This window comes from Podarcis erhardii (genome assembly GCF_964252035.2).
Source record: "Podarcis erhardii genome assembly, chromosome: 7".
In the NCBI taxonomy this organism is placed as follows: domain Eukaryota; kingdom Metazoa; phylum Chordata; class Lepidosauria; order Squamata; family Lacertidae; genus Podarcis; species Podarcis erhardii.
This window is the reverse complement of record NC_138511.1, coordinates 40,833,001-40,860,739: the sequence shown is the minus strand read 5'-3', so window position 1 is coordinate 40,860,739 and position 27,739 is coordinate 40,833,001. Positions and strand designations below refer to the sequence as shown.

General features: G+C 40.8%; 1 long non-coding RNA gene across 3 annotated transcripts; it reads right to left on the bottom strand.

Moving 5' to 3' along the window:
• Window positions 1-219: 219 nt before the first annotated feature.
• LOC309346517 lies at window positions 220-27,149 on the bottom strand. 3 transcript variants are annotated; one of them, XR_014158659.1, is made up of 4 exons: window positions 26,993-27,149; window positions 6,188-6,251; window positions 923-979; window positions 220-651 (listed from the first exon to the last, which is right to left on the bottom strand). It is a non-coding gene; the product is annotated as an uncharacterized lncRNA (long non-coding RNA). The 3 variants fall into 3 exon arrangements; XR_014158660.1 differs by having other exon boundaries at window positions 6,192-6,251; XR_014158658.1 differs by lacking the exon at window positions 6,188-6,251 and having other exon boundaries at window positions 26,743-27,149.
• Window positions 27,150-27,739: the final 590 nt, after the last annotated feature.

Sequence of the window (27,739 nt, the reverse complement as noted above, 5' to 3'; positions counted from 1 at the left end):
GAAGAGGGAAAGTTATATATTGAGAGCTCATCTAAAGGAAAACACACATGACACAGAATACAGTCAGTTGGTGGTGGCTTTTACCCGATTTAATATTTGATTATGACAATGTTTAATTGCTGTAACCCACCCTGAGGTCTTTGGGCAAACAAGAAGATATAAATAATATAAGCAGATAAATCTTTGCATCTCATGTGCGGGGGTTTTTTATTTTAAAAAAACCCTGCTGCCTCGGTGCAAATACGAGATTTTGCGTTAGGGCTAATTTGCCCCTAAGACGTCAATCATGAACAGAAACTCTCCATTCCGCAGAATGGCTCTAGGATAAATAAAAGACAGCAAGAATTTGATTTAAGTTGGCTGCGACCTTTGAAACAACATGAGTTAGAAATCTTTACAGGTCTACGAATAATAATCCCGCAACTGAAAATGCCACAAGATTTGACATTTTGTGGCAGAGCTCAGCAATATACACCTTGGGTAAAACACTAGGCTAAATTTGTTCCTTTTAAATATTTAAGTTGTTGTTTGTAGTCGGGGTCATATAGCAACACTGTGTAAGTCTGTTGGTGTTTCTGCCGCTCATTTGACTTGTTATTCCCCCTGCTGACACCAGCGATCCCAAACCTGTCAGGAAATAGGAAGGGAAATCTGTGGTGAATGAAGAGGAATATGTCGTGATTAGTGGAGAGAAGACAATGTATCAGTTAAAGATCAAGTTGTGAAGCTGAATTAGCCAGAGAATAATTAACTGCTTGTTAAGATGTGAATCTGAACAAGTTTTATCTGGCAATCTCATTTGTTGCTGATTTAAGCAATCTAATGCCAACCAAAGAAGAAATCTGGACTTTAAAAAAACAACAAAAAAAATTAAAAAGTTAATGCAGCAAATATGTGCATATGAAAAGAAATTATATCATACCTATGAAAATCACTCTGGGAATTTAGTTATGCAGCCCACAAGACTTAACTCTGCCTGCTTCAGAAAGAACAAAACACAAAATGAATACATTTCACATTCATAGGTATATGTTTGCTAATCTGGCATGGGGGTAGAAAGATCTCTTTTATTACCATTACACGTAGCAAATTTTATGTTTCTTTCATTTTAATATGCTCTGTTATGATTGTGCAATATTTACATGAGTCCAAGTCGCTTTTATTTCAAGGGAACTAGCTTCCGAGTGAACATGCTTAGGGTTTATGGGGCTGCTGCAAGTTTAAACATTTCCCCTAAGGGAAAAATGTTGAACATATTTAGAAGAATTATTTACAGTCTGGGGTGATATACTTGGGCTGCAATCCTACACTCCCTTCCTCTGGGAAGAAATGCCGTGGAACTTAATGAGGCTTACTTCTGAGTAGACATGTCTAGGATCACACAACTGATCAATCTATTGTTGCAGTGCTGAACTGATTTAATAAGTGAGTAATGATCCCTGTTTTCCTCCAGTAATACGTTCAATATTCTTTTTACCTGATGTAATATTGATGGGGAATCGAATGAAATTCCTATGGGTTGCATCAGTCTAAATACCGTTCAGAGTAAACTCATTTGAATTAATGAACCTGTTAGTCAAGAGCATTGATTTTGGCGGGTCTACTCTTGAGCAGGGCTAACACTGGACACAACCCCAAATTTTGGTTGTTTTACAAACTGTGTTAAGCTTCCATTAGAGATGGGAAGTCTAGCTGTTTGACACTTACATTGCTTCCCTGAGCAATGAGTGGTGTGCCTGGTGCTTTGGTTGTTAAATTCAAGCCTAATAAATTTACAAACTCTTTTTTTCAGAAAACATTCTTGACAAAGTCCTATGCAGTATTAATTTTTGACTGTACTTTTTCCTCCAAGGAGCTCAAGGTGGCATACAGGGTTCTCTATCTCCCCCCCCCCATTTAATCCTTACAACAACCCTGTAAGGAAGCATCGGCTGAAAGGCAGTGACTGGCCCCAGGTCACCTGATGAGCTTGATGTCCAAGTGGGGATCTGAACCCTGTCTCTCAGGTCCTAATTCAACCCTCTAACCACTACAGCACATTGGCTCTCAGTAATAAAAATGACCAATGCAAATACCATTGAAATGCACTAAAAGAAGAGTAAGCCAGCATCCCTGAACATTGTCCATCTTGCCTGGGACTGATGGGTTCTAGAGTCCTGCAGGATCTGGGGCGCCCTGTTACCACAGCTCTAAAACAGCCATGCTTTGTAAAGATCTAAAAAATCAGCTCCAAAACAGTCAAAAAGCCCAGGATAAACTCAGTAACCTATCAGCAATTTAAAACATCTCCACAGCCGAGATTACGTCAAGGACTGAAAGCTCAGAGGGGGGCAGAAATTTCTTTTTTCTTTCTTGGATTTTATTTCCAGTTTCTAAACTACCTTGCTCACCTCTGTGGAAGGTGCACATACAATGGCCAAGAGAATTAGGTTGATATATAAAGGATGACCAAAATGACCACCCTTCCTCTTTAAAATATGTTCAAAGTCGTTTATCATCATAATCGTCATCAATTTATTCATCTCCTCAGCCACCATCTCAAGGTGATTTACATAACAGGTAAAAAAAAAAGGTAAAAGCACAGCAACAAATACATTTAAAACAAGACTGAAACCCTAACAAGTGGACAATTTGCAATAAAATATTCGTTTTCATTTTATTATCAAATATATGCGGTCTCCAGGTGGCAAACAAGGTTATCCCCCTCTTTAATCTATCCTCACAACAACCCTGTGAGGTAGGTTAGGATGAGAAACTAGTTTTCAAAATCACTCAGTAAAATTTTTAACCCTAAGTCTCTTGGGTACTGGTTCTACGCTCTAACCACTACACCAGACTGGCTCTTTCCAGAAATCTATTCAGAAGGGTGTCCCATTGAATTCAATAACACCTACTCCAAGGTAAGTGGGTATAAGATTGTAGCCTCTCTAGCTGGCATTTGCTGGCATTTTATTCTAGTAGGCTTTTGCCTGCTAAGGTTTAAAAAAGGAGGTTATTTTTATCGTGATCTCTGTCATTGTTGCTTTTGAATAGATTTCTTTTTTTAAAAGTTGTGTACTTTATATTTTGTGAATTTTACCTTGTTTTATTCTTTGTATTGTAATGTATATTTAATATACTGTGATTTTAAAATGCTGTCACCTGACCTGAGTGATGCATTGACACTAGACGGATGTGGTAGAAATTTTTACAAAAATAAAAATTAAATATTTCATTAGTAAGAATTTGGAATAACAGTGTTTGCCATTCATTGGTCCACAATACGCTCCTTGAACAAACTGATGTTGCCCCATTAACTTCATCCCTGAGAGCCAGTGCTTCCCACTTCCCCTAGAAATCTAATCATTAAACACCTTAACCTTTTAATACGGGATAAATGCTGTAGTAAATGAATCACCGGAGGAAAATGTGGATCAGTCAAAAAGAAAGGAACAAGCAAAAACCTTGAATTGCGCCCTACTAGACTAATTAATTATGGTTTGCAAATAGCCAGTTTTCCTCTCTCCATACTGGAAGTCTGAACAACCTTTGATGCACCAAGATTTTAACGCTTGAAGCCACAAATAGCAACAAGAACGGCTCCTTTTAACTGTTAAACGATGGTTTTACACCAAATTAGTGTTCTGAGCAGCTAAATAGAGATGATGAGGTCGAATCTGCTTTAAATTGTCAGGTTCTCGGAATCTTGAAGGTTTTTTCCTCCCCTGGTTTGATCTGCAGAAGTAGCAATGCCCCCTAATGGATAAAGATGGAACTCCTTTCCTAACCAGCTCAGCAGGCTTCCTCCTGATAAAGATCTTTACCCAGACTTTAAATCCTTTAAAACAGATTTACAAAGCAAAAGTTTATCTGGAAGAATAACAAAATGCTGAGGTGGAGGCTTGAAAAATATTTGGATTTCTTTGCTGCACGCCAGTACTTGAAAGAGGGTGGCTCCCGAATTTCAGCAACACCAAAATTCAAGTTGAATTCTGCGGTTTTCAGTTTTGATCTGAAAATTCATGCCCATTCATTTGGGAAGTATTTAAGCACTTTCAAAGCAGCACGTACAAGCACCCAGACAATAGGTTAACCCTTTTTTGTCAATTATGCACAGTGTATTTTTTTAAAACTGGGAACTCTTTTAAAACTGTGAACATTTGTTCTCCAGATTAACACCTGTTCCATTTCATCCACAGAACAAAACATTTAAAGACTACGTAATCAATGAGGCAATGCAACTGCAAGTGAAATACACACTTAATGAGAAGGGCTAAGGGTTTGTGTAGCTTGAGGAGTACGCACACAGTGGGATGATAGTGTAACTTGGAGTGGCAATAGATGTATTGGGTTGTCATTCGTGGACTAACACTAACCAGAGTAATTCCAAAAACAGAAAATGATGGGCACACATCCTGATCTGGACAAATTCCAGATTGCTAAATGAATTTTCCATGGAAATCTGTTGCTTGTGACTGGGAAAACTGAATTGTTGCCAGAATCCTTCCTGAATATGCAAGTAACATTTTATAAAAGTGATACATGGTTTGCACTCAGAAAACTTTGCTTTTGTTTGTCAAAATCTTTGAATTTTGTAATGTTTATCAAAATTGTGGGTGTGTTTTTTTTTAAAAAAAAAAAACCTTCCTATTTGTTGTAGCTATCTCTGCTTCGACATGAGTATCATAAATGTGTCTCCATAGTCTCTTTTCTTTTCTTTTTGGTGCCATGACTCAGATCTTAGTCTTATTAAGACACGTGGACTCTAAACCTGCTCTGATGTGCTCACAGATCTATCTCCCCCTTCCACTCCAGTTGTGGAAGCCTCCGCACACAAAGAAATTCTCCCTTTGCCTGAATTTGAACTCGCATAACCACAGTGGCCTCGATTCAAAGAAAGTTTATTGTGCTGAAATCCCAGGTATAATACATTTACCTGTGTGCAAGTCCTGTCGAGCTCAATGGGGCTTGCTTCTGAGTAGGCTTGCACTGCAAGCTAGTCATCATTACCAAGTGTCATTGGTTTCATTTATATTTAAAGAACAACTCATTGACTTTGATGTGGGGCCATTGATGTTCTGGAGCATGGCTTAAAAAATAATAATCTGTGAATTTGGGGGCTGTGGCTCTGTTGTATGTACTTTGGAAAACTTTCCAGGATTTGAGATTTCATTATGTCAGCACATATAGTCTGCACATCCCACTCCCTGCATATATGTTACCTGTCAACAGATTCTGAAATAATTCCTATGACTCTTCACAAAATAGTAACACACGCAGAGGTCACCCCGCCCTCCAGCTCCATTAAGCAAAATCTTTCTTTCTGTACTTCATACAGAGGGTGAAACTAGTTGTTTCCCTGCTCATTTCAACCATCTGCAAACAAGACATACTGTCCTATAGATTTTTATCATATCGCTAGTGCTGTCTTTTAAAATCTATTGTTAAAGCTGGTGCCTGCCTGCCTTTCTATTTATCCAGTGTTATTGGGATTAAGGTAAACATATTTATAACGCAGAAATAAAATTGAAATCCTAAGGATTTAATGCAGCAAGCTACATTTTGACAAAATACTAATGTACAAATGTCTACAATCCTGCTCGCAAGAAGAAAATACGGATAGAACAATTGCATTGAAAGAGTAAAATAAAACCAAGTTAAATAGTGTGAGCCATGTGAACTTTTTAAAAGCTGCTTTTTCTTTGTATAAACCTCCCCAGATTCTGAATGTGTGGTTTTTAAAAAATATTGTTGCCTGCCCAAAATCTTCCGGGAGCGAGACAAATTAAAAACTGACTGACAGATGTAGAGATGTACGCATTCAGTGGAGAGATGCATAAGATGGAATGCTATATCTGTTAATGAAACCTCTAATCGGCTTGCAATAAATCTGCAGCGAGGAAAAAGAGCTAGCAGCTTTTGAAAAGAAAATCTGAAGCATGTAGGGCAAAATATGTTATAAAAACAAAAGTTACAGTGAATAAAGGGCATGCAGACCTCTGAAGTAACTTTCAACAGCAACCGGTATTTACCCAACAAGTTTTCTTAATAGGGTGATAGATTACTGAGGTTTCTCCAGAAGGGTTCCAAACACACTGAAACTGGAAGGTCTTATATGATTCCTGAGAAAGTGTGTGCATTTCAGTCTTGGGAAAGTGGAGGAGGGGTGGGAAGATGGGCAAGGCATTGAAAGAGAAAGATCCGGTACCTACAGATTGAAGAGTCCACCTCTCTCCCAAGCCGGTTGCTTCTCGTCTGCCCGTCTCCCTTTCCTTAAGTAAAAAAAAGGAAGCATGTCTCTCTAGCACAGCTTCAGAAATAACCCATCAGGAAGTTGGCAACATCTCCCGACTAAACAATCATTTAAGGAAACACAACAAATGCATAAAGGCTACTCGTTTTCCTGAGGCTGGCTTGGAAGGCAGAATTGCACAGAAACTCTGAAACAAACAGATTGCAAATCTGACGGCCGGACATGTCAGTAGGAGAGACGGGCCTTTCCCTCCCCACCTCCCTGGCCTGAAAGGCAGTAAAATTAAAAGAAACTGTACTTCATAAAAGACCGGAGCAATTTTCCATGAACCTAAAGCAATCCATGCTCCTAAAACATTTACACAGCATTTCATAATTTCCTTGCTGCTCCAGAAATTTAGACTGGAGTATTTCCTCGCACAAAGAGAGAACAAGACAGAATTATGTCACTTACAATGTATTTTCATGTGGATTTGTAGACATTGTATTGTTAGCATCTCAGACCAATTTTAAGAAACCAGAAACCAAATTACACTCAAGAATAACAGCTAGGTGGAATTCATTTTAATCTGTTTGCTTCCAGACCATGTACACAAGCTCGCGTCAATGCTAATAAATTCCGAATTCTTGTCACTATTTAGTTCCACAGTCACTAGCACGGGGATGGGGGGTGCATTTGATTGGTTTGCATTTTGATAGGAACCTCCCTCATTTGCATTTCCCAAATCAGAATGCAGACTGCAACACTAGCTGTCTTTTGAAAGCTGCACATCCTCAGGTTTTGCAAGGCACTTCTCCAGCTTAACCATAATGTATAAAAATGCATTCTATTCGCAAAATTCCCTGGGGAAATGGTAAATATTGGGCGAAGTCACATCCAAAGTGCATGCATTAGTATAAATGCACACACACACAAAAGCTCTGCACAATTTTTAAATTGCTATCTGGTGCAGAAAAGGGGGTGACTGATTTTATGATTAGAATTTTAGAAACTGAAATTGATATATTTGACCATCCCCACAATCGGCCATAATCGCTCATTGAGAAATTGGTTAAAGCTTGATATGGGGCTAGCAATCCCATAGCGCAGGATGAAATGGTGCAAGTTTCAATTTATGCAGATAAATGTAAGACAGATTTCCTCTTGAGATAAATTCTGGCCCCACAAGCGAAATCCGTGTCAGTGGTTTGGTTTTAGAGGGCACGATTCTGAATTTCCTTTCACTTCTCAGATGTTGAGTAAAGGTTGTCCAAAACCTTTTGTATTGCCAGTAGAAACAAATCTTGTCTCTTTTATCGTTTCTCCAAACTGAAGGCAAAACTTTGTTTATTTTTAATTTGCTCATCGGAACACCAGGAAGCCACTATGACAAAGAGCTCACTGTCTAGGAATATAGGCAGATTTGCCAACTTTTAAAAATGATAAAGAGACCAGAAAAGAAAGGTTGTTTGAAGCAGTTAAAAACATAGCAAAATCCCTTTAAACTGAGTTACTTTTCTCCATTTCATGCAAACATTTTTGAAAAACTGCAATTTTAAGTCACCAAATCCAATACTCGTTGTATATACTTTCTATAAACAAAGTGTATATACTTTCTAACAAATCCTGTGTACTAATTTTACACAAATATGTTTGGGGTTACATTGAGTGGATACTGCCAACTGTCTTGACGCCACTCAATGTGTGTAGCAAAGAAAACTGGGGCATCTAAAAGATCAAGATGTATATCACGGCAAAAGATAATAATGAAATGCACCACATAAAAATAAAAGTTCCGCAACTCAACATGGGATCAAAAGACATCATGGTAGAATGCATCTAATTGCATATAAGAAAAATATATCTACTATCATTTCATTAAAGTTTGAGTTATGGTAAGTTAAAAAACACACCCCTAAGCAGTAACAAAATAGTCTTAAGAGCGTTATTCCTTAATAAAAAGCACCTCTCACCATTTCTACTGGTGACAATAACTTTTTCAGAAAAATGGAGGCAGTTTGAAAGGGGGAGGAATGTTTGCGAGTGATATACTAAACTCACTTTGGTTTCTGTTGAACAGTTTTTGCAATGTTTCAAGACCCCTTTTCCCCCAAGTGACAGTGACACAAAAGCACTATGTGTGCACACCATAAGAAGCAAAACTTTCAAATCACTTAAAAAATAAAAATAAAAAGTCATCCGATAACAAAATTAGAAGTAAGCTTTGCCCTTGCAGTGTTGATTGATAAACAGACTGGAACTGTGACTTGGGGAAGATGAGCTTTAATCCTTGTCTCTGCTATGATCCGATTCAAATCCCCACATGCCCGCTGTTTGCAATGGAAGGAAAACTCATTGGCTCCAGGTGGGAAGAAAGCTCCCATTGACTTCAACTGGAAGGAAGGAAATTCAACAGCATCTGGATGCCCAAAAGCTCCCCACACACAGTTTATATAGTTGTCATGCTAATTCTTACCTTAGTGTGACACTGGGGATAATTCTCTAAAGTGAAGGTGTATGTGTGTACACACACACCAGTCAGAAGCAGCTTACTAGGAGTGACAAAATCACTACAATAGCTTCCTGGCAGGTGGGTCACTGTCGCTTCCCAGGAGGAAGAGGGGGAGAGGCAAAGTGGTAGGAAGGTCAGCGCTATGTAAATCTAGGGTGGTATATAGCAGCCCCAGCCAGCATGACCAATGACCAGGGATGATATGAGTATGGTCCATGCTAATGAAGACAGCAGTTCCTTTTTAGTACAGCTAATGTATGGATAACACTTGGGCATCAAGCACCGCTGCTTCTGGGTTACATTCAGTCACATCTTCTCTCATTTCTCCACAATCAACCATGCAACGTTGGCATATCGATTTGCAACAGAGATGAAGAACCCTCCAGATATTGTTGGGACTCCAACTCCACATCGTTGACAGCCAGCATAGTCAATGGGAGGGGATGATGGGAGGTGAAGTCTACAACATCTGGAGGGTCACAGGTTCTCCACTTGAGTAAGACTTTTGGTCAATCTTCCCAGCGCTTTCTTCTGGGGATTGAAACTGGGCCCTTTGCCAGGCAGAGCATATGCTCTAACATTGCACTTACATCCCTTCCTCAAGCGATGGTGCTGTCTCTGTGGTACCAACTGAGTCCCAGCTCAGAAGATCATACGCATGCACAGGGGTCTTCACAGTGGCTTCCCTGCAAATGTGAAATGCATTTTTCTTGGAGATCCATTGCATCCTGGGCATCTTTAGGGAAATGTAAAAGTCAAAACACATGGGATTATGGCAGGTGCCTGATGTTTCTTGCAAAAGCAATGGACCTTTCTGCAAAAACATACACTTCTGATTCGGCGGTGAAATGGTTAGAACTCTCTTGCTGCTTTTTCTGGTACTCAGCACTGAAATTGGGTGAAATGATGCAGCAAGCGCTCTCAATATTTTGCCAGCACACTGTAGCTGCCTGCTTTCACCACTGATACAGTTCAGAATATGAGAGAGAGAGAGAGAGAGAGAGAGAGAGAGAGAAATAAGAGTAACATGATTTGAAATGAGCCAACTTTTCATACATGCTATTTTCTGGTTTGCAGAAATTTCAGCATAGAATTCGACCTTCTCTGACATATAATTTTTGGATTTCCACAGTGCTGAACTCAGATGCTTTGGGGTTGCAGGGTGTGAACTGACCTTGTGCCAGGATTATCAGATTGGTTCATAGATTTCTAACGATGGGTTATGCCGAGAGTTTGAATGTCACTGTTGACAGTAGTGTGCATATATATATATATATATATATATATATATATATGAAATAATGAATGTTTTCTTGCAACTTGGCTGCCTTCCATTCCCTCCCAGTGATGAGAAGGCTCTATAAACACTGGATAGGAGATTAGCACTGCTGTTCTAACCTCATATAGAGATCTGGGCCTTGGAGATGGTTTGGCCACTGGCGATCTGATGTGGTTCACAATGCCCTTTTTGGGTTGTTGTTGTTGTTGTTGTTGTTGTTGTTGTTGTTGTTGTTGTTTTTAGGGAAGGACTGAACCACTGGAATTGCAGATCCGAGCTGACCCTGTTGTCTCCCACTGTGATTTACCCTTGAAATGTGCTGGGCAAAGAAGCTTGTCACCTCTTACTATCCTCCCCACTCTCTCCCTCCCCCTTGTGTGGGGGAGTTAACAAGTCAGAGATGGGTGTCAAAGCTATCTGGAGGAACCATTCCAAAAATCCAGCCAGCTTTTTAATGGATGATGCCTTTATGCTTGGCAGTTAGGCTGGGCAGCCTAACAAATGTGAGCTGGGGACTGCCAAGGAGGATTTCCTAGCAGACACTGTGTGTTTTTGTGTGTGAGAGAGAAAGAGATACAGAAAGAGAGAGACCCACTAGCATTGTAACTTGCAAGTTTATATTTCTTTAAAAGCGGGGAGTGGGGGAATCAACAGACAGAACAATTCATTATTTAGATCTGGTTCTAAAAGGCTATTGATTTATGAATCAGAGGCAGCACCCACCCCTTATCTCTTTGACCTCATCTCCTGATGCCTCCCCCCCCCCCAGGAGGTTTTACTCATCCACTTTTGCCACTCTTAACTGCCTGATGATCTCACACTAGGGATGAGGGTGTTGGAATGTGTTTCAGTTTGCATTTAAAGGTGAGCCCACCTAATTCGCAGGCTCTGAACTAATACGCGAAGTGAAAAACAGCCATCCTTTGGAAGTGGCACTTTTCTGAATTTTGCAATGCAGTTCTGCCACCAAGTGATGTGTCTAAAAATGCATATGCCAGGGTAAAGCATAAATAAAAAGGCATGTGTTGTTGAAAATGCCATGCAGTAATGCATTGGGTTGTATCCCGCATTAGTCCTACTTAGTCCGCTTCTGCTGCAAAGGAGAAAAGGGGCGAGCCCAGGGCTGCCCCGACCTTAAGTGGCCTCTGGACGGCCCGCCCCTGCCGCCAGCCGATTGGCTGGCGCTGCGGGGGATGCAAATTAAGGGAATCCCTGCATTCCCGCGAGGCTGGCGCCAGCCCCGCGGGAGTGTGGGCGGGGTCGTGAGCCCGCAACCCCCCCCTCCTGAGGTTCGGTAGTGGCATTAGTGCATTGAATTCAATGGGTCTCCATTGAGCGGGATGCTACCTGTTATATTAGGGAAAGTTGGCTGGCAAAAAATGAGTCTATTAGGGGAAATTACATAGGAAAACGTGTACATTAGGAGAAAGGTGTGCTCAAGTGCTGATGAATTTTCATGTGGACTTTTTATAAGTGTAAACTGATCTGGAAATGTGAAGATTTGCACTTAAGCTTGGGAAAATGACAAACTGAGAAAAATCAGTACTGACAGACTTGTCTCTCTCCTAAACTAGTCCTGCTGCTTCTCCCTAAGTGTCCCCTTAAGATTGGATTTTTCTCCCAGAACAAATTGTCACCTTTCTCTCTAACCTACTCAAAGCCTGAAATCCACAGAAGATAAAGCTCTCCCCCCCAAAAAACTCCTCCGCCGGCCATACCCTATGAATCAGAGTCTGGTTGCAGCCCATCAGTGTGAGGTTAGAGCTCTAGACAGCAGAAGCAGGTCCTTTATAGTGGTGGCCTCCAGGCTGAAGAATATATTTAATTACCTCCAGAAAATGCGGACCAATAGTGAACAACCTTTGGTCTAGCAGGTTGTGCTTTATGTATTTTTGTCAGGCAGCTTTTGTGAATTTCTAAATGACGCCTATTCTATTTCTATTATTTGATTTGACTTCCCAGTTTCAGTGTGTGCGCATGTGTTCTGAACTTTCTTCTTCTTCCTTTTTTAGCTTCTTGGAAAAGTGGCATTAAAATGCTTTAAATAAATAACAGCCAAAATCCCCCAGCCACAACTAAGCCTGAGAATGGCAAACTGCACTGCCCACCATTTAAATTTAAATTGTATCTGTTCTCTTAATATTTAGTTAGTTAAAATTTACCCAACCTTTCCACTTACATTTTCCATGGCAGCCTACTAAAACAGTCGTGAAAAATAGCAAATCAAAGCAAATTAAAAATGGCAGGAACAAATAGAATAGTATTACAGGCAGTTAATACAGTACAAGAGAATTCAGCTAATGTTTACAAAGGCCTAGTTATAGGGGAGAGTGGGAGGATATTTGCCAAAAACATTGGTTTTGACAACAGTGGCCAGACTATGCAACCAATTCCTTTCCTTGGCTAATCCTGTGTTCTTTTCCCGTTCTCTCTAAATTTAGCAGGCAAGCTTCTTGGGGCAGAGACCCAAGTTTTTTTATTGCTCATGAAAGGGCAGAGTCATTTAAAGCACATTTACCAATCATCAGCAGGCAGGTGATGCCACCATCGGGGGCTGCCTGGCTGGTGTTGACCCACAACAGGGCCTTTTCAGTGGTGGTTCCCCACTTGCGAAAAGCTCTCCCTAGTAAGGTGTGCCTGTGTCCATTATTATTCACTTTCAGGAACAATCTGAAAGGATTCCTGTTTACCAAGGCATTTGGTAAAACTGCTTTACCAAGGCATTTGGTAAAACTGCTTTTTAGGTGTTTTGAACCATAAATGTTCTTTAGATACCTTTAACTGTTTCACAGTGTTTTCTTTTTGTTTTTAAATTGTGAGTCACTTTGCCGTCCACCTCTTTTGCGACTAAGGATAGGATGTAAATGAAAATGAAAATCATCATCATCATCATAATTTAAAGCACATGGCTTCCCTCAAAGAATCGTGGGAACTGCAGTTTGTATGGGTGCCGGGAATTATAGCTCTGTGTGGAGAAAACTACATTTCTCAAGATTCTTTGGGGGAAAGTCATGGGCTTTAAATGTGTGCCTAATGTGCTGTAAATGGACCGTGTGGCTCTGCACCTTTGTAAAGTCTAGTAACCTGCATGATGCTGATGCTAGCCGAATCTAATTCGGATCCATCATTTTGATTCGCTTATTTTAACTTGTAATGCACATAGTAACGCTGCCCATGATATACATGTCGACAAGAAAAGTTGCATATATAGTAAATCAGATTTGCTTCTGTTTGTTTGATGGCAACTTTCGCAGATTTGGATCATTTATCTCAACAGGATCAAACCCCTCTTTGGGGTGAAGGCACAATTATCAGATTTTTTAAAAAAAAAAAATGTGCAGAGAATTTAGGAAGCTCCAGGGATTCGATACCCACTGGCTAAAATCCTTTCATATGCTGGACCTACCACAGACTAATTCACATTATTCACCATCACCTTTCTTGCACCACAGAAAACCTGAAACTCCAGAACGGAGTATTTACTTTATCCCAAAATACATTCAAATCCAAACAACCCTCCAATATATAACGCCCCCCAAAGTCCCCAAGATCTTTAAATAGAAAGCTTCCTTGGTTAACAATTCTTTCCCGCACCGCTCCTTTGGATCATTTTACTTACCCTCAGTCCCTATAGGGCTCATTGTTTTCCCTTTAGGGTATGAATTTCTTCTATGCATGTGAACTCTTTCCAAATCTCTTTTAGAAGTCTGCATTCTGAAGTGCCACTGCTAATATATATTTGTTCATGTAGAAGGAGGAGAAAGAAAGAGTGGGGTGGTTGGAAGAAGGGCCATTTGCCTGTAGGACCCTCTCCAACTAAGAAAACAGATTGCAGTTAAAATGGGAGGCAATTACCTTTATGAGACACAGCAAATTGCTCCTTTGAACCCTTGAGAAAGTTCCCTGGTTCCTTCATTGTCTGTTTGATGCATCTGATGGTCAAACTCCTAGGGCCCCCAAGACAGCACCCAAGTATGAAAACGGGGGTTTATTATTCCTAATAAAATACCCACATGCACTGCATGACTAGGAAATGGTATGGCACTTAAGAATCCTAGTCTGAGAGGCAGAAAGAGGTGGAAATCCAGTGTGTGGATGTTTGTTCAAATGCCATTTAAGCCTTCATTCATTTGGGTGTTTTGTTTTTTTTAATTGGCAGTATTTTGCTCAATTTAAAAGAGATCTTTCCATTCTCGCAAGATCTGCTGTACCCCCCTCCATAATTGCTGTTCGCTGTTTTTATCATCTGCCTTTTCCATCAGGACGCAAGCAATATAACCTTTTTTTATGGACAAAATGTTAGCATGAGTTTGTCTCCTTCCATAAAACGGTTATTACAAGCAGATAATTTCCCAGTGAAAACATACACTTTCTAAAGAAAGGGAGGGGGGAGAAAGGCATTCTGACATGCTTTGTTTTGCCATGTTCAGTTTACGTTTATTATTTTAAAATGATCAAATGTTGTAATACAAATACACACCCAAGAGTTGCTTGGGTTTGATGTACCGAAAGCAAAACATTTCTAATTGTTTCCCTGGACATATTTTGAAAAGTAAAGCTTAAAATGAACATTGAATTTCTTAAGCATCGCAAGAATTAAGGTTGTGATGGTGCTTTTTATGATTTTTTTAAAAAAGGCTATTTGGATAAAACATATGATCCAAGGGTGAGAATGAATTAGTATTTATTTTATTAACAGTGGCAAAGATGTCATTGGTCAGGACAAAGAAAAAGGAGCATCTTAATCTTCAACATGGCAATGGAAATCATTGACCGGTGGAAGCTAAACTGGGAAGCACTGGGAGCACTGTGGGTTCTGTAAGATTAAGGTATTGTTGCATTCAGCTGAAAGAGAAGAAAGACGTAGAAAGACAGAGAAAATAAGTGCAGGTGTTTGTCTGAGATTGTTAGAGGAATTATGGGGCGTGTTATTTCGGTCTCACAAATATTACATTGTTGTTTTATTTTGGAGTGTGTATGTCATAGATGGTGGTTGCTGCAATTTTATATGAGGTGTTTTCTCTTTTTTAAAGCATACTATTAATTCCTAAAAGATTTGCTTAAATTTGACAATCAGATTTTGTTGCTTTTGCTGACCTGGAAAGTAAAGAAATAGTAGCATTCCATAAGTTCATGATGCAAACCTGAACTCAAGTTATTCTCACATAAGTGCCATGGAACTCAGTGAGGCTTATGCCCTGCACAGTGGGAATTAGCAGGATTGCCCCCTGAAAATATTAGAACAGACCAGCTTGTATTTTTAAACATAAGGTGTAACTGTCAACAGCTTGATAGCTTTTGGGGGTGCACGATTTTTAGCAGTTTAGTACAGATTCCCTGAATTACATGTGCGTGATTCAATTAACTACCAAAGCAAATTTCCATATATTTCGATGGTGCTGCTAGAATAGGATAATTGGGATGTCTGTTCCATATGAAGTTGGAAATGTATTTTTTTGTCTTTTGGGGACCCTATCGAAGACATTTCTTTTTCAACAAGCCTTTAAGCGGAAATTTTTATACCGGTCTGCCATTGCACTGGGTAAGGAATTGTGTGTGTGTGTGTGTGTGTGTGTGTGTGTGTGTAGCTTTTAACTGTCTTTATATATGAAGTTGTTTTCAATTGTTTTGCAATACAGAATTCTTTTGCATAAGTTTTCTTGTTGGTGTTTTTATTCTTACATCACTTTGAGATCTTTCATAGGAAGCGGTTTTGGAAATGAAATCCAATAAATAAAATGGCCAAGGAATGCGCACTCAGATAAACACGTGGATTTCATGAGCTTCGGTGCTCCGCCCCCCCAAAACCCCTCTGTTTATTGTACCTATTCATCCCAGTGCTGATTATCTCTCTACATAGACAGTGTGCTGTTACTTCATTGTCAGATTCTGATGCCCATATTCTGAACAGCCTTCTGAAGCAGTCTGATAGCTCCTTGTCCACTTCCCGTAAATTATTTTCTTTTATGCAGTCGTTCCATTGTGTTGTGTCTGTCATTTCTCCTTTATGTTCTGAGAAATGGCAAAACAAAATGAAACACTTAAAAACCAATTCATCCCAAGCAATCACATTTTTATTGTGAAACATTGTCAGTCTTGATGGGATAATCTGAGTATTTGATCTCATATATTTCTCTTCCTCCCATTTTGCCCAGCTCATAGTTTGGTTTTTCTGCCTATCTTGGGCAAACTTAAAAAAAAAAAAAAATCATTCAGGAATGTTTATCCTGCAAATGCACCACAACAGGTAAAATTACAACAAAATGACAACATTAACAAGGCAGGATAGAGAGGAATTCATTTGGTCTGCTTTTCACAGCTGACGAATCCAATCTAAAGCTCCTAAACTTGCTTGCAGATCATAAAGCAGTTCTCAGTCAAATTAAGCACTTTTTTGGATTTTTGCAACGCAATTCTTGTGTACAAACAGCACACACAAAGATACATACTTTTTACATAATAAATGCATACAAAATATACTGAAAAACATTGAGAAAATGTTTATTTTTACATCAAAAAGTGCACATAAAATGCACACAAATTAAGTGCAGACTTTTCATGCATTCTCTCAAAATAACTGCATGGAACAGGACAAAATGGAAATGGGGCAGAAGTCAACTCTTAGGTTCATCCCTACTGTGGAGGCTGGCATAACAGATAAATTATTTGATAAAAAAACATTGTAACTAGCAAGGCAAAAGCCTGCAGCAGCAGCAGCATAGTTACAGTGGTACCTCGGGTTAAGAACTTAATTCATTCTGGAGGTCCATTCTTAACCTGAAACTGTTCTTAACCTGAGGTACCACTTTAGCTAATGGGGCCTCCCACTGCTGCCCTGCCACCACCGCATGATTTTTGTTCTCATCCTGAAGCAAAGTTCTTAACCTGAGGTACTATTTCTGGGTTAGCGGAGTCTGTAACCTGAAGGGTCTGTAACCCGAGGTACCACTGTACTAATAGAAGATGGTTAAGGAGGGGATCATGCAAACTTCATGGAGCAAGGTATTCCACTGTTTAGGTGTGGCTTTAACTCCTGCCTAAGCCACCAGGTTTCCACCATAGGTGGGATACAGAGAGGGAGCCATCCATCAGATTTTAGTTGATAAATTAGTCAGTGGTGCAGTTAGACCTGGATCTCAGGGCTGAAGTCCAGGGAATCATGTCTCAGAAGACCCTCAAATGACCACCTTGAGAATGGCAGGTGGTGGAGGCAGTGGTTCACCATAACGTTCATTCTTTCTTCTTACGCCCAGTCTATTGAACAGGAGAAATAGTATTTTCATGTAGACACATTCTTGAAGGATAAGGCTACTGCTTATCAGTGGATCAGTGGCTACTGCTGCGATGTGTTATGTGACTTCCAGTCACTGGAAATCAGAAGTGGCACAAGTCCTGCTGCACTCCCTGAGGTCTGGTTTGTGGACGTCCTAGAGGCATCTAGACAACAGGATCCTGGCTGAGATAGGCCTTTTAGTCTGGTTCAGTGTGGATCCTCTCCTTGAGATGGGACAGTTTTCTCAGCATCAGTGAAAGCAGAGATTTGCAAGACACTACATGACCTGATAGAGATAGTGTTTCAGGAGTCCCCCCAAATCACACCCTTGGTTACGGCCCTTGGATCCAACTTGCTTGCACTAGCAAACTGTCTTAAGGCCATTCTAAAGTTCTTCTAAGGAAGGTCCATAGCTCATCCTTTGTATACAGAAAGTCACCAGTTTGAACCCCGACATGTTGAGATAGGGCTGGGGAAAGATTTCTATCTAAAACCCCAGAGATTCGGAGCCAGTCAGTCTAGCTGGTACTGAGACTTAGATAAACCGATACTTGATCAACCCAAGGCAGCCATTTATTTATAGTGCTCAATTGGGCTTAGTTCTGGGTAGACACACATAGAAATGGCACTGTGAGAATATTTATATTCCCCCCCCCCTTCAACAGAATATTGCTCTAAGCAGCTGAGAAAGAAAAGAAAATTCATCAGCAGAATTTTAAGAAATTTTAAGAAAAGGGATTTGAAATGCCCCCTGGAAAATCACACAAAAAAGAAATAAACAGCCCTAAATAATAATAATAATAAAGATAGCACTAATGCTAGACTGTAAGGAGAGCTTAGCTGGATCAGGCCAATGGCCCACCCAGTCCAACATCCTGCTCTCACAGTGGCCAACCAGATGCCTGTCTAAAACCCCAAGCATAGCTCCATGAGGCATATTTTATGTCTACAATGCCTCCGATGTTATAGTTGCTTCTTCCTTAGCCAGTCAGTTTTACACCCTCTGCTGGGCTATCCTACACAGACTGAGCAATGGTGAATTAGAGCTGCATTTTGCTTGGAAACAGGCAGTCTGTCTGCATCTACGCGGTTGGTTAATTAGTGGCTTTGCCAGTCTGTTAGTTGTGCTGTTATGTTGGGTTATGGAAATTCTTCTTCAGCCAAGGAGAAAGCCTTCTGGATGCAGGGCTTCAACCTCTACTTCCGCAACGTTTTGAACCAAATAAAAAGAAGGAAAGAAAAATCTTTACCCAACAAGTCTCTGGTTTGCTATCCTGCTATTATTGGCTATGACTATTTTTTTAATTATTATAATCGTCTAATAGGCCCTTTCCAAACATTGCAGAGGGCTTTGCAACTGTTTGTTCTATGTTTCTATTTTACACGGCGAGATTGAGGATATGCAGGTTACACAACAAATCGGTGGCAGAGAGCTGAGTGATTTGAACCCAGGTTTCCTAGGCGCAGGTCCAAATTCTGACCAGACATGTACAAAATACTGTGTGCTGCCTTTTTGCTGGCAAATGGGGTGGGGGTAGGGAAATTCAGCAGTTCCCCCTCGTTTCTTGTTAAAATGCTTTCCCCTAGGCAGGTTACAAAGCTGAATTTGGAGAAAATGTATTAAAAAGCACAGACTGGGTTGATGACAACCCCACAACCTAGTTACTCACATAATTTCTACCCTCTACATTTATTGGCTGCAAAGCAGGCCTGAAAAGTGGGGAGAGTTGGAGAGATGAAGAATGCACATTACTAGGCTTGGCCAATCCCTTCGTTTTAAGGAGTTTAGCAATGATCCCTAAGAACACATTTGGTTCTAATCAGGCTACATTCACTGGAGTACATCCTGTTTGTCTTCACTTATTATTACTGACAAATTATCCTCCTCTCAAATCTCAAGGAGCGCTCACTTTATCCTCGCATTAAACCTGATTGGAAACAGTAGGTTTAATTGTGCTCAGCGTGAGGCCTTGTTATAAAAAGGCACTGGGGCCTATTGTTATTATTGCTATTGCTAAAAAAAAAAAATACTAGATGCATGAAGACAATGTATTTGGTATTCTGATGTCCAAATATACACCACAGACACAGATTTAAAAAACCACTGTATTATGGGTGCAATCCGGTGGGTAGAGAATAGGGATGGGCGGGTATGTCCATTTCAGTTTCTCTTCATTTCTGATTCTTCCTATCTTAAATTTAGTTATTCAGATCAGTTTGATATTTATTTATTGGAGGAGGGGAGTCTTCAGGAAAATCCACCAATTTTTTTCTCCTGACAATGCACATATTTTTGCATGCAATTTCCCCTACATTTCCCTGATATAAATGTGTTTTGTATGTTATTTTCACTAACATATCCACACTTGACCAAGCAGATGTATTTCTGCACACTTAGGGGAGAACCACATTGCAACATTTGGAAAAGTGTGAATTTCAAAGTTACCGGTTTTTTTCATGTATAACATGCCCACTCCAAATTAAGAAAAAGAAAAAGAAAAAAGCTTATACACGGAAAAGTACGGTAATTTCACGGCCACATGGCACCCGTTGTGGCTGTCCGGGTTCTGTGGAATTGCTTTCCTGTGAGAGATGGGTGGTGTCCCACTATCTCCACTTTCCAGAAATAGCTGGAGGCATTTTTGTTTCCATGGGTTTTCCCAGCTATATGAATAGGTCTTTGCTGTGGGGGCCATTTCATTTGTTGTTTGTTTGTTATTTTTGTACTGTTTTTAGTGTATCCTGTATATTGCCTTAAGATCATAGAATCGTAGAGGGGCCATGCCTTAAGATCATAGAATGGAAGGGACCATGTGGGTCATCTATCCCAACCCCATGGAATGCAAGAATCCTTTGCCCAACGGAGGGCACAAATCCACAACCCTGAGATTAAGAGTCTCATGCTCCACTGAATAATATATGTGTGTTAATTAATTAACAATGTCTCAGTTTGTTTATTGTTTTAGAAAGTGCAAATTAAATACTTTCCACTTGATAGGCAAACTAAATCAAATTTCTCTTTCATCCCTAGTGAAGAATAGCAATTATATAGTCTTCAACACCAAATAAGTATTGCACACACACGTGTGTGTGTATATATATTTGTGTGTGCACACATGAAGAAAAGCTAATAATGGAATGAACAGCCTAACTTTATTCCACTTCAGCTCCACTGGTGGTTATCCTAGGTCTGTTCCATCCTCTTCCATGCACTTTTCTTGAGAGAATGTATGAAAGGTCCACATTTCATTACGTATACACCTTACACACATTTTGAATAACCTAAAAAATTATGTTTCAACGCTTCTCTATGCATTTTCCCTTATTTATGAAATATGCATTTCATCTGCATCTTTTCCTGTAAATTGCATACTTTTGTGAGTGCTGTTTGTGCACTGGAATCCAGAGAAATGTATAATCCAACTAAGAGCATTGAATTTGTTAAATCTGCTGCCACAAGCAGAATGAAAGACTTCCTCCATCCCTAGAAAGGGCACCATTTTCTGAAACCAGCTTCATAGCACTGTGTGGTCCTGAAGCAGAATGATGCATGGCTGTTTTACGGGTCTCAATCTTGCTTTCAAAGGACTCAGCCAACACCACGTCTGCCTCAGGCAGGGCCTACCCCATCCTCCCAGATTGCAAGCCGCCCTTGCCGGGCCATTGCCAAGACTCTCCCTTGGAAATGAAATACACATCTCCAGGGTTTTCAGTGAAAACCTTGCAACAACAATACTATGAAAGAAACCTGCAAAAGGTTAGCAATAAGTATGAGCTGGAGACTTTGAGAAATGTTGCAGCAGCCCAGGCGCAACCACAAAATACCTGTTAAAATTTCAGAAATCTCTCTTTTTACAGCTAGCTGCAATCGCCTGGCGAGCAACATGCAGACTCTGGTAAAGAAGAAACAGAGTCAAAGGCCAGCATTCTAGCTCTTTGGAATGTAATGGCCAAGTTCTCCAAAGATGGCAAGAGATGTTAGTACTCAAAGCATTTCAAACATTTTAGTTAAAGTTTTTTTTAAAAAATAAAAAATCCAGCCCTTCAGTTTGGTAATGAAAAAAGGCAGTCCCAACCCTCAGTTCTACAGTCTAAAATGCATGGCAGAAAAAGGGAAAGTGATGAGGATGGTGGACAAAGCACACAGACAAGTATCAGTTCTTCAAACATTTTTATAATCACCAGCTGGAGACAGTTGAAGCAGCCTGATGTGAATGGCTGCTGCTAGGAGAAGAGCAAATGGCAGCTGGTCTCTCAAGCAGAGGTATTGGAATAGCCCTACTTCCACTCTTTCCCTCTGTTGCAGCCGGAGGGTATGCAACTCCAAGATCTCTTGGATAAAACAGATTGTTATTATTAGGACTCGAACTGGAAGCCACTGGACCTTTCCTTTACTACCCTTTGTGCCAAACTGTTTATGGTTGCAGAGGGAAAGGTTCCTTGAGCTATGATGTCTTTGCAGGTTCCTGTGTAACCCCACCCACTATGACCTGGTAAGGTAGGACTGCAGTGGGCTGGTCAATGCCTTGACCAAGCCTGCCTGTTTAAGGTTTAAAAAACAACTTTATCCAGATTTCCTTCTTACAGAAGCAGAAACAAGGTATCAAGACTCAAGTTGACAGATTGGGAATCTTGGTCTTGATTTGCCGGGAGTTGAAAGTTTCCACTAATGGAGGTCAGTCGGACTAGGTCCATTTAGGGATGCTGCAAGTTCTCCATCTGTAATCCAGAAGGTATTTATTCCCCATTCTCCTGACACCAGCATTATGGATGTGGAAAGTTCTCCTTAGTAAACAAAGGAAGCCGCTTCAACCCCCATCTGCACCATATGTTTAAAGCAGATGGTCAACATGACGGTCAACAGTCATGGCTTCCTCCAAAGAATCCTGAGAAATGTAGTTTGTCTTTGGTTCTGAGGGTTGTTAGAAGACCCCCCCTGCAGAATGACAATGAAAAAAATGGGCCATTTCAGTGGCTCCCCCTGTTTGTGGAATGTTCTACCCAGAAAGGCTCACCTGGTGCAGATATTGACATGTTTTTGGTTTCTAAGAAGAGCACATGGGAGACCAGCGTTCAGCTCCCCGCTCAGCCAGATACAACTCACTCAGTGACCATGTGCGCTTTACTGCCTCTCAGTCAAACCTGCCTCACAGGGGTGTTGTGAGGATAAAAACTGGGGAATGTACGCTACCATGAGCTCCTTGGAGGAAAAGTGGAATATAACAAAATAAAAATAGAATAAACCCAGACATGTGCTAACAGTGTTGTGACTCTTGTGTTCGTATTAGCTGGCAACCGTGCCTTCATAGTGCGGGAAGATATATATAATATATATATATATATATATATTTAATAATTATTAGTGGACGGTCCTTTTTAGTGTGTTGATATTGCTTTTAAATGTTGTGTTTGTATGAATTGTATTTGTGTGGCTTTCCTTCCTTTGATATATATTTTTTTCTTTAGAGGAAAGCAGCAAATAAATCGAATAAACCATAATAAATATCAGAGCCTGACCAACTGGCCCATCCCCATCATTCATTCTCCGATGCCATGTTGAAAACAGGTCCCAAGTGAACTACTCTTGTGCTATATTTTGTCCCGATTTGGCTTGGGTACAGCACTTCTACGTTTTCAAGTGGTCACAGCCAATGGAATCCAAGGGCCATGATTCAATGGCAAGGCGGATACAGTTGACCACTTCCTCCAACTGGTCAGCCACAAATTCCTGACGTCGTCGTGATTCAAAATAGAGAGCAGGTTTTTTTGGAAAGACCCCTATGGTGACATTTGGCATCACAGAGGAAGCTTTTCAAACAAGGCCCAAAATAGGCCTTATAATTAACATTTGAACCCCCCTCCCAGCTTTTTAATTATAGAGGTTGACATAAAAAGCCGGTTGTGCCCAGTGACCCAGCTAGGCAATATTACAAGAAAAATGTTCCTAACCCACATCACGCCACAGTAAACATATTTCACCTCAGTGAAACAAAACAAAAACAGGAGGCCCATCAATCAATTGGAGGTCCAAATAATAACTCAACACTCCTTCTCAAAACATCTGCGGGCGACAAAATAGGCCAGGAAAGGTTTTCATGACATCACTTGCTGGGCTTTGGGGCATTTTTTTGCACCAAAATTGTTCCATCTTCCAAAAGGCGTTGTCACATTATAGAGTCAGAACTACATGGATCACATACTTCAAAGAGCCAGTGTGAAACCACTGACAAATATAGTGATGAACACCATCATATACAATATATATGGGGGCTTCTTTGAAGAGAGATGATCCATAGGAAAATCAGAGCATACAGACCAGACCCACGGGCATCTCCAGAGGATGCCCTTAAACAGGAAACAAAAGTAAAGGAATTGTGCATGCAGGCCTCACTCACATCTGCTTGACATCTCCTCCAAACCATGCTAGTTCCCATAGTACCCCCTTATGTCTATAGCAAGCACTTGATCCACTCGGAGTGAGGAGTCTATACAGCCATAGGAGTGGGTATAATTGCGACTTTAGAATGTGATACATTTTCTGCTCCATTACAGGAGACCCTGGGTTCCTGACCACCATCTTTAAAGCCAACAATGGGCTCTGGATGTGCAAAATCTATTCTTCCATCCATTCTTTTCTGGCTGAAAGTAATGCCTTCAGATGAGCTAATATTAGAGATGAGAGAATATGGAGATTTCTATTTCTTCCCATTTCATATTTTCCCCACTTTGAATTTGAATTCTCCAGATTTCTGCAACAATCTTGGTTGTTGTTGTTTTTTAAAAAAGTCACCATGAAAATTCACCAGCATTTTAGTGAGGATTTTGCCTAATATACGGTATACAGTTTCGCAAGGCAGTTTTCCTGAACATAATGCATTTAAATTGGTTATTTCCACCAATATATGCATTAAGAGGCATGCTTTACACTAGTTCTATGCATTTTTGTACCCGTTACTTGACTGGAGAACTGCATTGCAAAATTCAGAGAAGTGCAAATTTCACAAGCATGAGTGTTTTGGCTTGCATCAGAAAAAAATCCATGAAGGTGATAGGTAGATAGATAGATAGATAGATAGATAGATAGATAGATAGGAAGCCAGTGTGGAAATGTGAAGAATGAAACTTAAGATTAAGGAAATGAGAACAGAGAAAATAAAATTGACATGTTCACCCATCCCTACTGGGGACCATAAGAAGGAGGGTCATTTTTTAAAAAATCACTCACATAGGTGACCTCAATCAGTCAGAGTGATTTCAGATAATAATTAAACATTCAAGATACAGAGGCCTAATTTTTTAATTCCTGTCCTTATTGAATTGAGGGTGGTTGCTCAAAGCCAAATGATAACCGGTAAAAGCGCAACCAAATGGAATCTGAACCCGCTTCCAAAGCCAGCTCACCACAGAGGCAATTGCCAAGCCAAAAAATTCAAGAGGGGTAGCCCATCTTCCATTTCTTGTGGTTAAAACATCAAAGAGTCTTCTTGCTGGGAATCACAAGTGGGGAAAGTACTGTTGTGCTCAGGGTTCTGCTTGTGTGCAGGGGTGTCAACTTGAATAAAATATGGGGGGCAGGTAAGCCTTGCCCCACATAATCAAAAGACACGGCACACACATGCCATATGAATGGTAATGGCCATCATCTTGGGGGCAGCCCCCTCAAATATTTTAATGGGGGGGGCTAAGGGACCTTGGCCCCTGGGAGTTGGCTCCTGTGCTTGTGGGAATCCCATAGGCATCTGGTTGGTCACTGTGAGAACAGGATCCTAGACTAGATGAGCCTTTGATCTGATCCAGCAGGCTTACGTTCTTGTGCTACCTTAAAGACGGACAAAATTATTTTCTTTGCACAAAAGTATTCATGGACTCAATGCCACTTTGTCAGCTGAAGGAAAATCTTAGTTGGATTTTTTTTAAAAAATGTCCAAAACAGAGTAATATTTGGACACTTCCCTGATGATCATGACTTGTGTCCCCTTTGGCCCAAATCTGCAGCCTAACTTGAAAGTGAGACCCTTGTTGCTAAATGTTTGTTTAGTAATAAGCTGGGTACAAAGATAGACAACCAAACTCTCTCTCTCTCTGCTTCCTATCTCCAGAATCCGTATTAATTCAGAGATATACTGTTCCCTTGTGACTCATGATTCAAGGCTGTGGCAAACAGGCTTTGGGGTCTTGGTTTTTTATTTTTCTTTCTTTTTCTGTAGAATTTGCAAGATGGGAAAACCACAAAGGATGGAAACTGCCCCATGAGATGGTACAAAGAAAAGAACTATTCTGATGGAAACACTGTATGGTTCATCTTCTAAAAGGGAAAGAATTATCTCCTTGACCGTTGGCCACATCTAACCACTGGTCCCCTGCTAATATGCATATATCTACATCTGCACCACAGTTTGACAATTTCCTTCGAACGTCATGCCCTCAAAGGGGTATCATTGAAGTAGTCAGCAACCAGCAGGATGGCGTTCAACTGGCTGTGGCTGGCAACCATTTATAGTTTCTTTTAGAGAGCTGCAACCACAGTCAGTATATGAACCTGCCTTATGGTGCTGAGTCAGACAACTGGCCCACCTAATTCAGTGTTGTTTGCACTGGCTGGCAGTAGCTTTCCAGGGCTTCAGGCAGGGCTCTTTTAAAGTCCACCTAGAGATAGCAGGGACTGAACCTTCTGCATACAACACATAAGAAGAGTCCTGCTGGATCAGGCCCATCCAATGCATCACCCTGTTTTCCACAGTGGCCAGTCAGATGCCTCTGGGGAGTTCAAAAGCAGAATGCGGATGGAACCATTGACATTAATGAACCTTAGCTACTGGTGCCTATTAACTTCAGCAAGTTAAATAGCACTAGAATTGGATATCACCTAACAACAACAACCACTACCCATACTGGTGCCTGATATAGTATTGTGTGTAGCTAAAACTGAACACGAAAGATTGAGGGCACAAGAAGAAGGGAACGACAGAGGACGAGATGGCTGGACAGTGTTCTCGAAGCTACAAACATGAGTCTGACCAAATTGTGGGAGTCAGTGGAAGACAGGAGTGCCTGGCGTGCTCTGGTCCATGGGGTCACGAAGAGTCGGACACGACTAAACAACAACAACAAAAACTGAACACGAAGCTCATACATTTGTTTTTAAAAATAAATATGCTGGGCATTATTTTCTGCATCTCCGAAATCCATCGGAACATCTTCCCTGTTCTTTCTTTTATGAGGCTGGAGAGGCGGCTACGAGTTCCCCTCCTATCTCATTCACCCTTTCATGAAGCCTTAATCCACAGCAATCTTGGACTCATCTGGGTGGGTCTTGGCCTTGGCCCTCGCAGTGACAGATCATTGTGTGCGAGCTCTGTGAAGCTCTGGATGGGAATAGCCAAGGCTCCAGCTGAAACCCATAAATCTCCCCTTGAAACCACTGGGAGCTGGAACATAACCTATCTTGGCGTGTTACATGAGCTTACCTCCTCCCCTAGTGAAAGCAGCCGGCATAGAATTTCCTCCCATTCTCAACATCGCCTTGTCTTGTTTTTCAGATGGCCTGCGGTGCGATGCCCTCTCACAAACCTTCCATTTTGTCATCTGTCCCGCTTGCAGCTATTAAGTCAGAGCCGCATTCCAAAGCCATGATTCAGAACCATATTCCTTTAAATTTCTACAAAGTGGAGGTCTGATATCTTCATTGTGCCTGTGCGTGCACTTCTGAACTTTTACCTTTTCGACAGCTGTAGCATTACGCAGCTCCCTTTCATCCTCCTCGAGGTTGGTCAGATATGGGTGGATTAAGAGTCTCCAAAAGGGACGAGGAGAAGAGCTTAAAATGTTCCGTGTTGCGTTCCTCACGCTGCTGCTTCTGAATTACGTCACCAAGACCTCCCAGTTTACTTATATGAGGACGCTTCCTTGTACTGACTCAGACCATTTGTCCACCCGGCTTAGTAGATTTCTCCACTGCAAAAGAAGTCTCTTCTTTTGAAGTGGGTACGGGTTGCAGTTTAAAAAGGGTTCAGCTAAACAAGGCACAAAGCACTTTCCAGTATATCTTTAATAACCTACCTCAAGGTCAGTGAAGGTCACCTATGCATGGCCCTGGAACCTGAACGGTTGCTCTCTTGAGAATCCTGATTACTCTCAGAGGACTGCACCATTGTGTGTGAACTGCAGGACAATGACCATATCCCAAAGAGGCTGACAAATAGGGTTGCCAACTAATCAGCAGCAGAAGAAGAAAAAAAAACCCACAGGCATTGGTCTCTTGCTTTTAATAACAGCTTGAGCTGCAGGAATTGGCAGGGAAAGCTTTCACAGTATGGAGGTAAACATTATCACCTGCACTTGTTGGTACATTGTGTCACAATTCAAGGAACAGCTACAGGGGCCAGCTCAAAAGTTGGCAACCTTTCTGGTAAAACTGATTGGTTTGGTCAACTGGTGTTGCCAGAAATTGGGAGTTACGTATTC